The sequence below is a fragment of the Neltuma alba genome, unplaced genomic scaffold (genome assembly GCF_004799145.2).
Source record: "Neltuma alba isolate B1F8T4 unplaced genomic scaffold, ASM479914v2 tig00005966_pilon, whole genome shotgun sequence".
Lineage (NCBI taxonomy): Eukaryota > Viridiplantae > Streptophyta > Magnoliopsida > Fabales > Fabaceae > Neltuma > Neltuma alba.
In genome coordinates, this window is record NW_021634298.1 from 88,487 (window position 1) to 101,210 (window position 12,724).

A 12,724-nucleotide genomic window follows, 5' to 3' on the forward strand; every position below is an offset into this window, starting at 1 on the left:
CTCGTTCCGGTTAGTGTCCCGTCTCAAAATTTTTTTTGTCCCGTCTTGTCCCGTCCCAAACTCATCGGGACTGGGATGAAACAAATTGAACACTCCTAATTCTAATATACTCATCGTGTCCTAATTATAAGACCCGTGTAATTTACTCTATAAGGAGTAATAAATAATTATGATTATCCTTCTCATATATATCCATCAAATGCACAATATATTTGTCATTTTGTCTTCCACATAAATAGCAATTTTCATTCAGTACTATTTTTTTTTAATAAATTTTTTCCCCAGAATCTCATGGAAATTGGTAAACAAGTGGCGTGTATAGGATTCAATTCACATATGTAGGAGATCCAATATGAATAATATGAATTCAGGTATGCTCAACAACTTTTCAATTATAATTTGTGAAATACTAGATAAATACTACCTCCAATCCTAATTATAAGACCTAGTTGACTAATTTGAGGAGATTAAGAAAGTAAGTTAAGTTAGTTATTTATAATAAATAAGTATTGTCATTCCTAAAATATCATTGCTAATTAAGTGTATTGGCTAAAACTATCATTATTAGAAGGATTATTTTGAAAAAAAATGCATAAATATGAGAGACAATGAATTGAGGTCTTATAATTAGGACCAAACTAAAAATCAAACCGGGTCTTATATTAAAGACAGAAGGTAGTATATAATAAATTTTTTTTCCAATTTATATGAAAATGCTTATAAACAATTAAAATAAGTAAATGCAAGAAGTCCGAATGAGTTTTGCTTTTATCACATTCATAATCCACCAACTTTTTCAATATATATACCCATGAGGATCGCACTATTGGGCGAAAAGGGGAAGAACTAGGACCATACCTGAGTCTGATCTGAGGTGGGCACACTACTCAAAATCCTTCAGCAAAGGGTCAGTCACTGGACATTCATAATCAAATATCAACGAGCCAATCCAAACTATGAATCTGAACAAGAAGAAATTACCATAACATTGTGTTCGTTATCAGCTAAATATCGTCCATGTAAGTATAACCATACCCATACCATTTACCATAAAGAAATATGAACTCTGTAATACGAAACATGCAGAGGAGTATTATCGATCATCTGAAACCCATTTTCTACATTTTGTTAGCACCAAATTTTCAGCAGCTTGGTCAAACAACTTTCTGGGTAACAACAACAAGAATTGACTTAGGGTACGGAAGGTAAAGTGGATCCACAGAGTTCAATTTCTATTCAAATTCAATTTCTATTCAGAAGTTAGCCTATAGAGAAACACTTGCAAGGAGGACGAAAGGCGATGGATATGAGAAATGCAGGTAACCTCTTCAAATCTCTTATCCATCGCTCAATCGCCCCCAGCTCTGAAATCTTTTCCCCGGTTCCTCCTAAGAATCACGTTTATTATCGATTATTAGATATGAAATGGAAAATGGTGAACCGATTTCGATTCGCACCTTAATTGTAAAATCCCTGACCTGAGTTTTCCACTTTGGCGTCAAGAAGCAGAGCGATAAAGCGAGAAAATGAGGAGGCATGACGGCTGAAGAAAAATTGAGGAAGCTATCGGCTAACCTATCTCTTCCCTTGTCTTCCATTATGAACGTTGGCTGAAAACAGAAGCCTGGCTGGATGCGCAGTTGAAACAGTGATACAGAGACGCATAAAAATGATGATAGGGGAAGGTTCAATCAAGCAAATGGTGAGGTAAAATAGACGATTCAATATGATTTCTCATCGGGAAGAGAAGTTCGTGACTCCCATCGATAGAGAGCAAAAGAGGTCGAGAGAAGAAAGCCGAAGAGAGAAGAAAAGCCAGAGAGAGTTTGATCGGAAAAGCCACACAACTGTTATGTTTCAGCTCAATTTATAGCATACGCCTGGCATGTGTTTGATAAAATGCTTGAGTGGCAGTCAAGTTTGGACAGACATTGTGTCCAATAATTTTGCTTCCCCATATCTCTTTACTACTTTTGAGCGCTTAATTGGCCAATGCATCCCATTATTTTGTTGCTGAGTATCTGACTAAATACGATTGTTGCTGGTCTTGAACAGTAAGTTCAATTTGCTAGAAGAGCTTAACTAAACGCATAAATAAGAGCATAAATACTTGTCATGCGAATTGTGCCATTAAAATAATGTTTCTAGGCTGGTTCCTTGGCTGGTCTACTATGCTTCTTGCAGTATGGCCAACGCTCAAGAAGGGAAGTGAATTAGGTACCTTATAAAACTTCATTAAAACCCTTTTTCCCAATCGAAAACAGTGCAACGTTGACAAGTTGGGAGAATGAAGCAATGTATAAAATGAGATCTGAAATGAATTAGCAATGAGTTAAAAGAGAGCAGAGACAAAATATTTATATTGGTTGACCCCAAACCACTTGGCATATACCCAATCGTCAAGTAAACGATAAGGGATTTTCACTATTTGCAAGATTTTCACAAATGGGCACTTGCAGCTACAATATGACACCAGATTGATTTACTCTTGATATCTTTCTCAACCCTTGTAGATTGTTATCTCCAACAATTTCAGTCAAGGATACCTCACCTTGAGCATTTCTCACAAGAAAAAGAGAATTGAATGCTTGTAAAACTCTCAAAAGAGTATATCATACAGTCGAAGCACTAAATAGAACAAAGAGAACTTCTAATACTAGAAATAAATGCAACGAATGAATGCTAAGAAGTTTTTCACTTCATTATTGAGAATAAACTAGGGAGGAACAATCAAGCCGAAGATGCTTTGTCTTGTTCACTCTATCTTGTATTTAGAATTCATTTGTGGATATAGTATATGATCTTTCCGTTGTATAAAAGAAAAGGGTATATCATCAAATGTTCCTCTTCACTAATTTAAGAAGTTGAATGACAAGATTAATCTTCATTTCACTGTTATTAGTGCCCCACAGTGTTTCGAACGCAGTTGTTTTCATTAAGAAAATACCTATGCCTAGTAGGGGGAAAAAAAGACAAATGCAATTAGAGAGGGTGTGAATAACTGATTACTGAATCTTCTCTTTGATTGGCCACTTTCTGCATTTTATCCCAACAACTTTATTGTTTTTTTTTGTGTTGATTCCCTTTGTGGAATGTCAACCATTAAACTATTTTATGTTCTATCGCATAGTTGTCCTCGATATTCCTAAGGGAAATTCTTATGAGGTCTCAAAAAAGAAATTTAATTATAAAAAAAATCTCAATGACAAGTAACCAACATGTTATCATCTTACTCTTAAACTTGTCATTGTCTGCTTTTCAATTCAATGAATTTTAGGATAATTAGATCCATTCTTTAGAACCTGATTGTAATTTTCTCATATTATCAGTCAATCATTAGACAAAGAGAATCCAATGGGGATTAATTTTTGCGGCAATTTACGGAGTTGTATGAGAATAAATTGGTGGGAAAATGGAAAAAAAAAATGATAAGTTCGCAGATGACGTACAAACGCTTTCCTTGGCATGAGAATAAATTGCAAGAGGAATAAAGCCCTATTTCATTCTACCCAACCTTAAACAATATCCTCTCTTTGTGGACAAGCTCCATCGTTGAATTTTTTTTTAAATTCCGGTTCTTAATATGAGTTGATTAAGAGTTGAATTTGATTTTAAATATAAGATGTGGGTTAATATAATTTTTGATCCCTTAAGTTTACTTTTATTTTGATTTTGATCTCTCAACTTTTAAATCATAAATTTTGGTCCCTTAAGGGGTAAAATGATCCTAGTCTTTTGAATAGAAAATATTTTTTGTGACAATGAATCACAATGAACTATTTCATTCAAACATATTACCTTCGGTCCTTAATACAAGAGTTAGTCGACTAATTTGAATAGATTAAAGAAATTAGTTAAGTTAGTTATTTGTAATAAATAAGTGTTGTCTTTTCTGAAATATCTTTGCTAATCAAGTGTATTAGCTAGAATTACCATCATCACAAGGATTACCCTAAGAAAAAATGGATAAATATGAGAGATAAAGTGAATTAGAGTTTTATATTTAGGACCAAAATAAACATCAAACAAACCCTTATATTAAAAACTGAAAGTATTATTATTTTTAGTCCTATATTAAAAATTGAAAGTATTATTATTTTTAGTCCTAAATATAAAATCCTAGTGCAATTTACATTCTAAATGAATATTATATTTCGGATGGGTGGTAGTAGTTAGACTATACTCCCTCTGTCTTATATTATAAGCAACAATTACTATCTCCCTCTTGTTCTTAAATATAAGCAATATTTACAAGTTGTTTTAAATTTTTGTAGCGAATTCTTTATTTTGCCCTCATTAATTACTTATTTTAATATTTAACATATTTATTATCTTATTTCTCAAACCATCATCTCTCGATCACACATTCTCTCTCTTCTATAATTCTCTTTATTATAATAGTTTTCTTATTCTCTCTCTTATACTCTCTCCCCTCATAAATAGGGGCATTTGAGTGGAAAAACTTTTAATTTTTACATACTTATTATCTTTAACTAATTTTAACTAACATTTTAATCTATGTGATGAGTTCCAATGTTGTTTATAACATGGGACGGAGAGAGTAATTAGGTTAGGATTAATCAATGAGGTTGAGAACTGAGAAGGGTCCTATGCATTGGTTGGTAAAGGACGAAGTGCGTTGTTGGTTAACAGTAAATTGAATGTATCCCGGCAAATACCCACAAACAAAATTTACTCAGTAACCAGGTAGGGAGGATTTTTCTTTGCCAGTGGTTCACAAGCATAGTTTAATATAAGAAGTCAAATGAGAATAAATCGGTGCGAGCAAAGCATAGCTGAAGAAGGTAATCTACTAAATTTGGCTTTTAATATAAAACCCAATTAATTAATTTGGAGAGATTAATTAAACTTAAAAAATTAATTTAAAATATTCATATTTATGATTTTGTCTAAACTAATTTGCGTAATTAACTTATAAACTGATATATAATTCAATGGTACACTTAAATATTTTATAAAGATCATGTAATATATATCATAATTAAGTAAGGGAAAAAGACAAAAAAATGCACCTTTAATTTCAGAAGCCCAAAAACGTCCGCTAAATTCAAGAAATCCCATTTTGGTACCATGAGACCAAATTGGGATTATTATGTAAAAGGAAAAGACCAAATTGCCCTTCATTTTAAATATTATTTTAAAAATATCACAGCCCCTACTGGCCGGTCACCGGACCTCCGGCGGCGGCAGTCACCGGAGCTTCGGCGACCAGCCGACAATTGGTCACCGGAGCTCCGTCGGTCGAAATTTTTTTTTTTGAAAATTTTTACAACTTCAATATAACGGTTAACAACTTTTGTAATGCTATTAACAACTTCAGTATAGCAATTAACAACAGCTTTTCTGGGAAATTCAACAAACTCCGGCAACCGGAAACAATTTTTTTGAAAATTTTTACAACTTCAATATAACCGTTAACAACTTTTGTAATGCCATTAACAACTTCAATATAGCAATTAACAACAGGTTTTCTGGGAAATTCAATAAACTCCGGCGACCGGAAACAATTTTTTTGAAAATTTTTACAACTTCAATATAACGGTTAACAACTTTTGTACTGCTATTAACAACTTCAATATAGCAATTAACAACAGCTTTTCTAGGAAATTCAACAAACTCTGGCGACCGGAAACAATTTTTTTGAAAATTTTTACAACTTCAGTATAACAGTTAACAACTTTTGTAACCCTATTAACAACTTCAATATAGCGGTTAACAACAGGTTTTTGAATTTGTTAAAGGCATTACTGAAGTTATAAAAAAGCCACTTTTTGAACTTTTCAAAAAACTTGTTGTTAACTGCTATATTAAAGTTGTTAACCGTTATATTGGAGTTGTAAAAATTTTCAAAAAAAATGTAATTGTTAACGTTATACTGAAGTTGAAAATTTTTACAATTTCAATATAACAGTTAACAGCTTTTATAATGCTATTAACAACCTCAATATAGCAATTATCAACAAGTTTTCTGGGAAATTCAACAAACTCCGGTGACCGGAAATAATTTTTTTGAAAATTTTTACAACTTCAATATAACGGTTAACAACTTTTGTAACCCTATTAACAACTTCAATATAGCGGTTAACAACAAGTTTTCTGAGAAATTCAACAAGCTCCGATGACTGGAAATAATTTTTTTTATAAAATTTTTACAACTTCAGTATAACAGTTAACAACTTTTGTAACGCTATTAACAACTTTAGTATATCAGTTAACAACAGATTTTTTTGAAAAATTATACAACTCAAAAACCTGTTGTTAACCGCTATACTGAAATTGTTAATAGGGTTACAAAAGTTGTTAACCGTTATACTGAAGTTGAAAAATTTTTAAAAAAATTATTTTCGGTAGCCGAAGTTTGTTGAATTTCCCAGAAAAACTGTTGTTAATTGCTATACTAAAGTTGTTAATAGCATTACAAAAGTTGTTAACCGTTATATTGAAGTTGTAAAAATTTTCAAGAAAATTGTTTCCGATCGCCGGAGTTTGTTGAATTTCCCAGAAAAGCTGTTGTTAATTGCTATACTGAAGTTGTTAATAGCATTACAAAAATTGTTAACCGTTATATTGAAGTTGTAAAAATTTTCAAGAAAATTGTTTCCGGTCGCCGGAGTTTGTTGAATTTTCTAGAAAACCTGTTGTTAATTGCTATATTGAAGTTGTTAATGGCTTTACAAAAGTTGTTAACGGTTATATTGAAGTTGTAAAAATTTTCAAAAAAATTGTTTCCGGTCGCCAGAGTTTGTTGAATTTTCCAGAAAAGCTGTTGTTAATTGCTATACTGAAGTTGTTAATAGCATTACAAAAGTTATTAACCGTTATATTGAAGTTGTAAAAATTTTCAAAAAAAAAATTTCGACCGACGGAGCTCTGGTGACCAATTGTCAGCTGGTCGCCAGAGCTCCGGTGACCGGCCGGCCAGTAGGGGCTGTGATATTTTTAAAATAATATTTAAAATGAAGGGCAATTTGGTCTTTTCTTTTTACATAATAATCCCAATTTGGTCTCATGGTACCAAAATGGGATTTGTTGAATTCAGCGGATGTTTTTGGGCTTCTGAAGTTAAAAGTGCATTTTTCTGTCTTTTTCCCATTGAGTAATTTTTTAACTTTCTTAATTTTTTTGAAATGGTTAATTGAGTCTTATATTAAAGATCAAAGGTAGTATTTAATTAGCAAGCTTTATTTTATATCACTTCCAGTGTGGAGATGGTGTAGAAAGTATATGTACGCCGGGGCAACTTCATAATTAAATTGACAGACTAATGGACATTTTACACTGATTCTAAACATAACAGGTATTAAAAAAAAAATTCCCTTCCTCATTGGTTGTAAAATACTTTCTACACTAGTAGTTGTATAATTGGTGTAAAAGATGATAAACAGAATTTTTTTAAAAAATGAAATCAAACAACTTTCTACAATTGTTACTTGATTGGTCACTGTTGAAAGATTAAAATAACTTACAAAAATAAATTTTTTGAGGGAAAATGACAGAAAAATAATTCATAAATTTCAAAATCCTTAAATAAGTAACCAAATTGGGATTTGCAAATTTACTAAAATAATCATATTGCCTTTGCCTTTTTTTATAAAAAAAAAATCAAGTACCCTCGCCAGTCAGCCAATTGCTGGAGCTCTGATGACAACAGCCCACCTGAACTCCGACAGCCACTACCTACATTGGAGCTCCGGTGAACGACCAACTAATGAGGGTGTTTGGTATTTTTAAAAAAAAAAGGAAAGGACATTATGGTTATTTTAACAAATTTACAAATATCAATTTGGTCACCTATACTTAAACTGGAATTTTGTTTATTTAAGTGACTATTTGGAGATTTTATTATTTAACTATCATTTTTATGTTTTTTTTCCTTTTTTTTCATTTTAATGTCTTCTATATAAGGTTTTCTTGTAACTGGTGTAGAAAGTTCATGAATCCGGTGACCCGTTCTCTTCACCGGGGTACACCCCCCGCCAACCCAAAAAAAAAAAAGAGTATATCGTTAAGTGGTCACGACTGGTGGGTACCGCCTAAAAGACGGTAAATGCCCATATTCCCAGGAGCAAAAGGAGGAATTTGCCTAAGGAAGGGTCCTCTGATTAGCTAGGTAGCAAGTCAATAACTTACTAAAGTGACGTATACTCGCAACAATGTATCATAAATATTAAAGTTTAACTTAGCTCATATTCAACATAAGGCATAGAGTCATTTATATTACACCAACGCCACATGCAAAACCATACTAGATATAGATATTTTTAGTATAATGGTAAATAAGTTTCATGCCCCTTATTGACGTAGTTCATATAAACCCATAATGCAAATAGATCCATCAGGCCTTAGGACTCTCGTCAACGACTAAAAAATTAACTAAATAAATGTATTAACTAAAATAATCTTAACTCAAGAATAGTGGATATATACTAAAAACCAAATAGAGAAAAGAAACGCAAATGCAAAATGAAGCATAAAGAATGCAAAAATAAGAATAGAAAAACCATCTTGTATTTATAACTAACTAGAACATTTCCAGTGCACCGCATAGGTTGGTGGTTTTTTTTTTTTTTTTTAATATGAGATAAAAAGTTGATCAATCACCACAAAATAATTAGTTGAATATTACATTTCTATTTCAAGTCATGATTTCAACTTAATTTAAGAATAAAATATTCATAGGCTTTTGAAATATTAAATATATGTAGATCTTTCATCAACATTTTTAAAAATATGCTATGTACGTATGTAAATGGATGTTCCTTTAAAAAGATTAAATTAATGGAGGCAAAAAATTTAATAGATTGAAACTCAAATATTTGATTATATTCAATAATTACATAAATAATGTCATGGTCAATAATTATATCTTAGACAAATAAGATATCTTATTCTGTATTGTAAAAGTAGACTATTTAATATAAGAAAAATTAATAGAAACAATATAGTGAGTTAAACTATTTTGAAAACCGCACAAAAATATACTCTTGTAAAGTTAAAAGTAGTTGCCATGGGCAATAATTTCAAGCTTAGTCGCCCTGTCTAAAGAGAGTTCTATAGCATGCAAATAAGCAATTCCCATTAAAAAAAATAAAAAAGAGATTCTAAATCAAGAACTAACAATATTGTAAGAAATAGGAATTAATCTTGTACATATTTATAGTTAGTTGGGTTGGGTTGTATTGCTTGATACATCTGAGCCCGGTTAGTTAGATAGTTCTTTATTCTTGTTTTCTTTCTTTATTTTATTGGTCTTAGTCTGGGCCTATAAATAGGCATTGGACCTGGGCATTTGATATGAGCCCAATAGTAGTGTAACAATGAATTTCAGTTTTCAATACGCCGCGTTTTGTCTAGGGTAGAAGTCTTCATGGTATTAGAGTCGAAGGTTTGCCTTCACCATTCCACGAAGCCCTAGCTCTCTGTATTAAAATGCCCGATCAGAAGACAACCGCCAATGCACTTCTATTCACTCACCCCTTATTCCTACACCCATCAGATACTCAAGGAGTTTCCATCGTTCATCATACGCTCACAGGCACTGAAAATTATACCGTGTGGAGTCAATCTATGAGGACTGCTCTTCTTGGGAAGAACAAATGAGGGTTCATTGATGGAACATGCAAGAAGGCCGAACAAGAAGAGGGATTACACAAACAATAGGAAAGATGTAACGCCATTGTTCTTTTATGGATACTCAATTCAATATCAAAGGAACTTGCAAATGGGATTTTTTTTTTTCAGAATGCGCATCATGTGTGGTTCCATCTTAAAGAAAGATTCAACAAGAAGAATAGTGCTCATATTTTTACTCTGCATCGGGAAATTACTTCTCAGAGACAAGGGTCATTATCTGTGTCGGTGTACTACTCCAAGTTGAAAGAGCTATGGGAGGAGCAGTCTGCATTGGTAATTCTTCCATCCTGTACTTGTGAAACATCTCGTACATATGCCTGATCATGCAAGAACAAAAATTACTTCAATTCTTGTTAGGGCTCAATGATTTGTACACTCAGGCCAGAAGTCAAATACTTCTCATAAACCCTCTCCCAACAGTCAATAAGGCGTATTCCATGATTATTCAAGATGAAGCACAAAAGTCTATTGTTAATGATGAAAGGAATTCTCTTATTGAAGGAATCGCCATGGCAGCAAGAGGCCATAGGTGTGGGAGAGGCAGAGGTCATAGAGAGAATGCTCCAGAATGCCCTCATTGTACGAAGAAGGGGCATAGTAAAGACAATTATTTCCAAAATCGGTTATCCTGCAAATTTTAAGGGTAACAAAGGCAGACAGGATAAACCAATGAAGAAAAAATCAGACCAGACGGGCCAGTTCAACTGGAAAACCGGTGAACCGGTCTCTGATCCGGTCTGGTTGAGGGAAAAAACAAGACAATGTTCAAACTGATTAAAAACTGATTCAACCAGTAAGAACCGGGTAAATCACTGGTTAAGATGGCTTATTGATTTGATTATTTCAATCTTCCATCCTCAGGAAATGAGCTCATTTTTCATGTAAAAAATTTTTTAGAAAATTATACACAGTGAATATTTGGAGAAACAACTAAAAAAAAAAAAAAGAAACTCTAAATCTCTCTGCCAGTCTATCTGGAATGCTAGAACTTATCTGTGTCCATCGTTGCTAACTTGTGGTCTTCATTCTTCACTTCTTACTCTGTCACTGCTGCTATTAATTGCTAAGCCGTGGTCTTCACTCTTTACTTCTTGCTCTATCACCGCCGCTGTTAGTACTATCTATCTTCATCTCAGTATTCAACCCATTGACTCAGCTCATGTTGCTCATGGAAGATAAGGAAAAAGAGAGGGGGGAGAGAGAGACCGTGATTGAAGATTTGAAGGTAAGGATGAAGAGAGAACAAAGAAGAGAGCGAAGGCTTAGTGAGAAGAGATAAGATCGATGTGCAGGTGCAGAGGAGTGAAAGTGTGAAACAAAAGGCAATGGTGTGATTTAATGGGTCTGCAGCAGGAGGGAAAGAGTGGAGAAAAATAAAAACAAAAAATGAAAACTTGAAATGATGGGTCCGTGTGGCAGGAGGCAAAGAGTGGAGGAATAAAAAAAAATTGAAAACTTGAAAAAGTAAAGCAGGCCATGTGACTAAAGATAGAGGATGTGAAATAAAAGTAAAAAAATAAAAACAGAAAAAGTTTTAATGTATGAAGAAAAGAGAGGATTAAAAGGAAAAAATTAATTAATTAATTAATTAATCAAGTGGGGTTGAAGACATTGGCGTGGGAGGGCAACGTGACATTCAATTTCTGAATTTGTCTCACAACATTCTGAGAGGTAGATTACCAAGTTCTATTGGGAGTTTGAAATCAATTCAAAGTTTGGATTTGAGCTTCAACGATTTAGCCTCCAACTTGCTGGAGATATTGGCAAATCTAACCTCGTTAGAGAGATTGAAGCTGCAGAAGAATCACTTTACAAGTAACATACCCAGTGGATTTCTGAACCTGAGAAACCTAAAAGAACTGAATTTATTAGACAATTCTCTTGAAGGGGAAATTCCAGAGGGCAAACCTCTGATTGACTTTCCCGAGACTTCTTATTCTAGCAACAAAGGCTTATGTGGAAGGCCTCTCATTCCCTGTAAGACCTAAGAATTGTCGGGTGGTTATTTTAATTAAATGATATTATTTTAATTATTACCAGTTTGACTCGGGCTGACCTTGGTCTGACCTATTAACCTTTGACCCAATGTCTCAACCGGTTTATTGACCGGTCCGGTTTTTTGTTCCTTGAAATAAACAACCTAGCCAAAGCACTTTGGATTTAACACAAGATTCAGAGGCTCACACCAATGAAGGAACTTCAGTTACTTCTACATTCACATATGAATAATACCAGAAAATACTAGAACTGCTGCAAAAAGATTCAGAACCTACCGGGCACGCCCTTACTGGTACTGATTTGGCTATTCCTGCAACCCATAATGTATCTTATACCAATTGGATTTTGGATTCTGGAGCCACAACACACATGGTTGGTAGCTTAAATCTTTTAGAAAATCATCAAATATATCATGGACCTATTAAATCTATAAAAATACCAGATGGAAAACATGTTCCCGTCACACATATAGGCAAGGCTAGAATATTAGATGAAATATTATTAGTGGATATCCTCTATGCTCCATAATTGAAGTTTAATCTGATCTCCATATCTAGGCTTACTAAGGAACATAAATGTATGGCTTCTTTTTTTTTCCATGACTTTTGCTTGATGAAGGGGTGGGAGGATAAAGCTTATTGGTAAAGAATTTGTTGGTCTTTATATTCTAAAAGTTGCTAGGAATTGTCATGCTGTGAATGTGCTCCAAAATAGTTATAGGTTATATAACTATTCTGATATTGCTCTATGGCATAAGAGATTGGGGCATGCCCCTTTGTCTGAAATGAAGCATCTTGATTTTGTAATTCAACATGGTAGTGTTTTGAATGAGACTTGTGATATTTGTGTTCAATCTAAACAAACCCAGTTTCCCTTCAATTCTAGCTATATAAGGACACTTAATTGTTTTGAACTTTTACGCATTGATATCTGGGGTCCTTATAGAACACCAACCCATCAAGAGTATCAATATTTTCTCACTATTGTTGATGATTTCTCTAGGAGAACGCGGATTTTCTTGATGAAAAACAAATCTGATTCTGCAAAGAGGATAAGGAGTGATAATGGGACA

The 12,724-nt window shown here is 33.3% G+C and overlaps 1 long non-coding RNA gene across 1 annotated transcript; it reads left to right on the forward strand.

The window, feature by feature from the left end:
• Positions 1 to 937: 937 nt before the first annotated feature.
• LOC114749152 (uncharacterized) lies at positions 938 to 1,555 on the forward strand. The gene is made up of 3 exons (XR_003740530.1): positions 938 to 1,019; positions 1,133 to 1,319; positions 1,510 to 1,555. It is a non-coding gene; the product is annotated as an uncharacterized LOC114749152 (long non-coding RNA).
• The last annotated feature ends 11,169 nt before the right edge of the window (positions 1,556 to 12,724 follow it).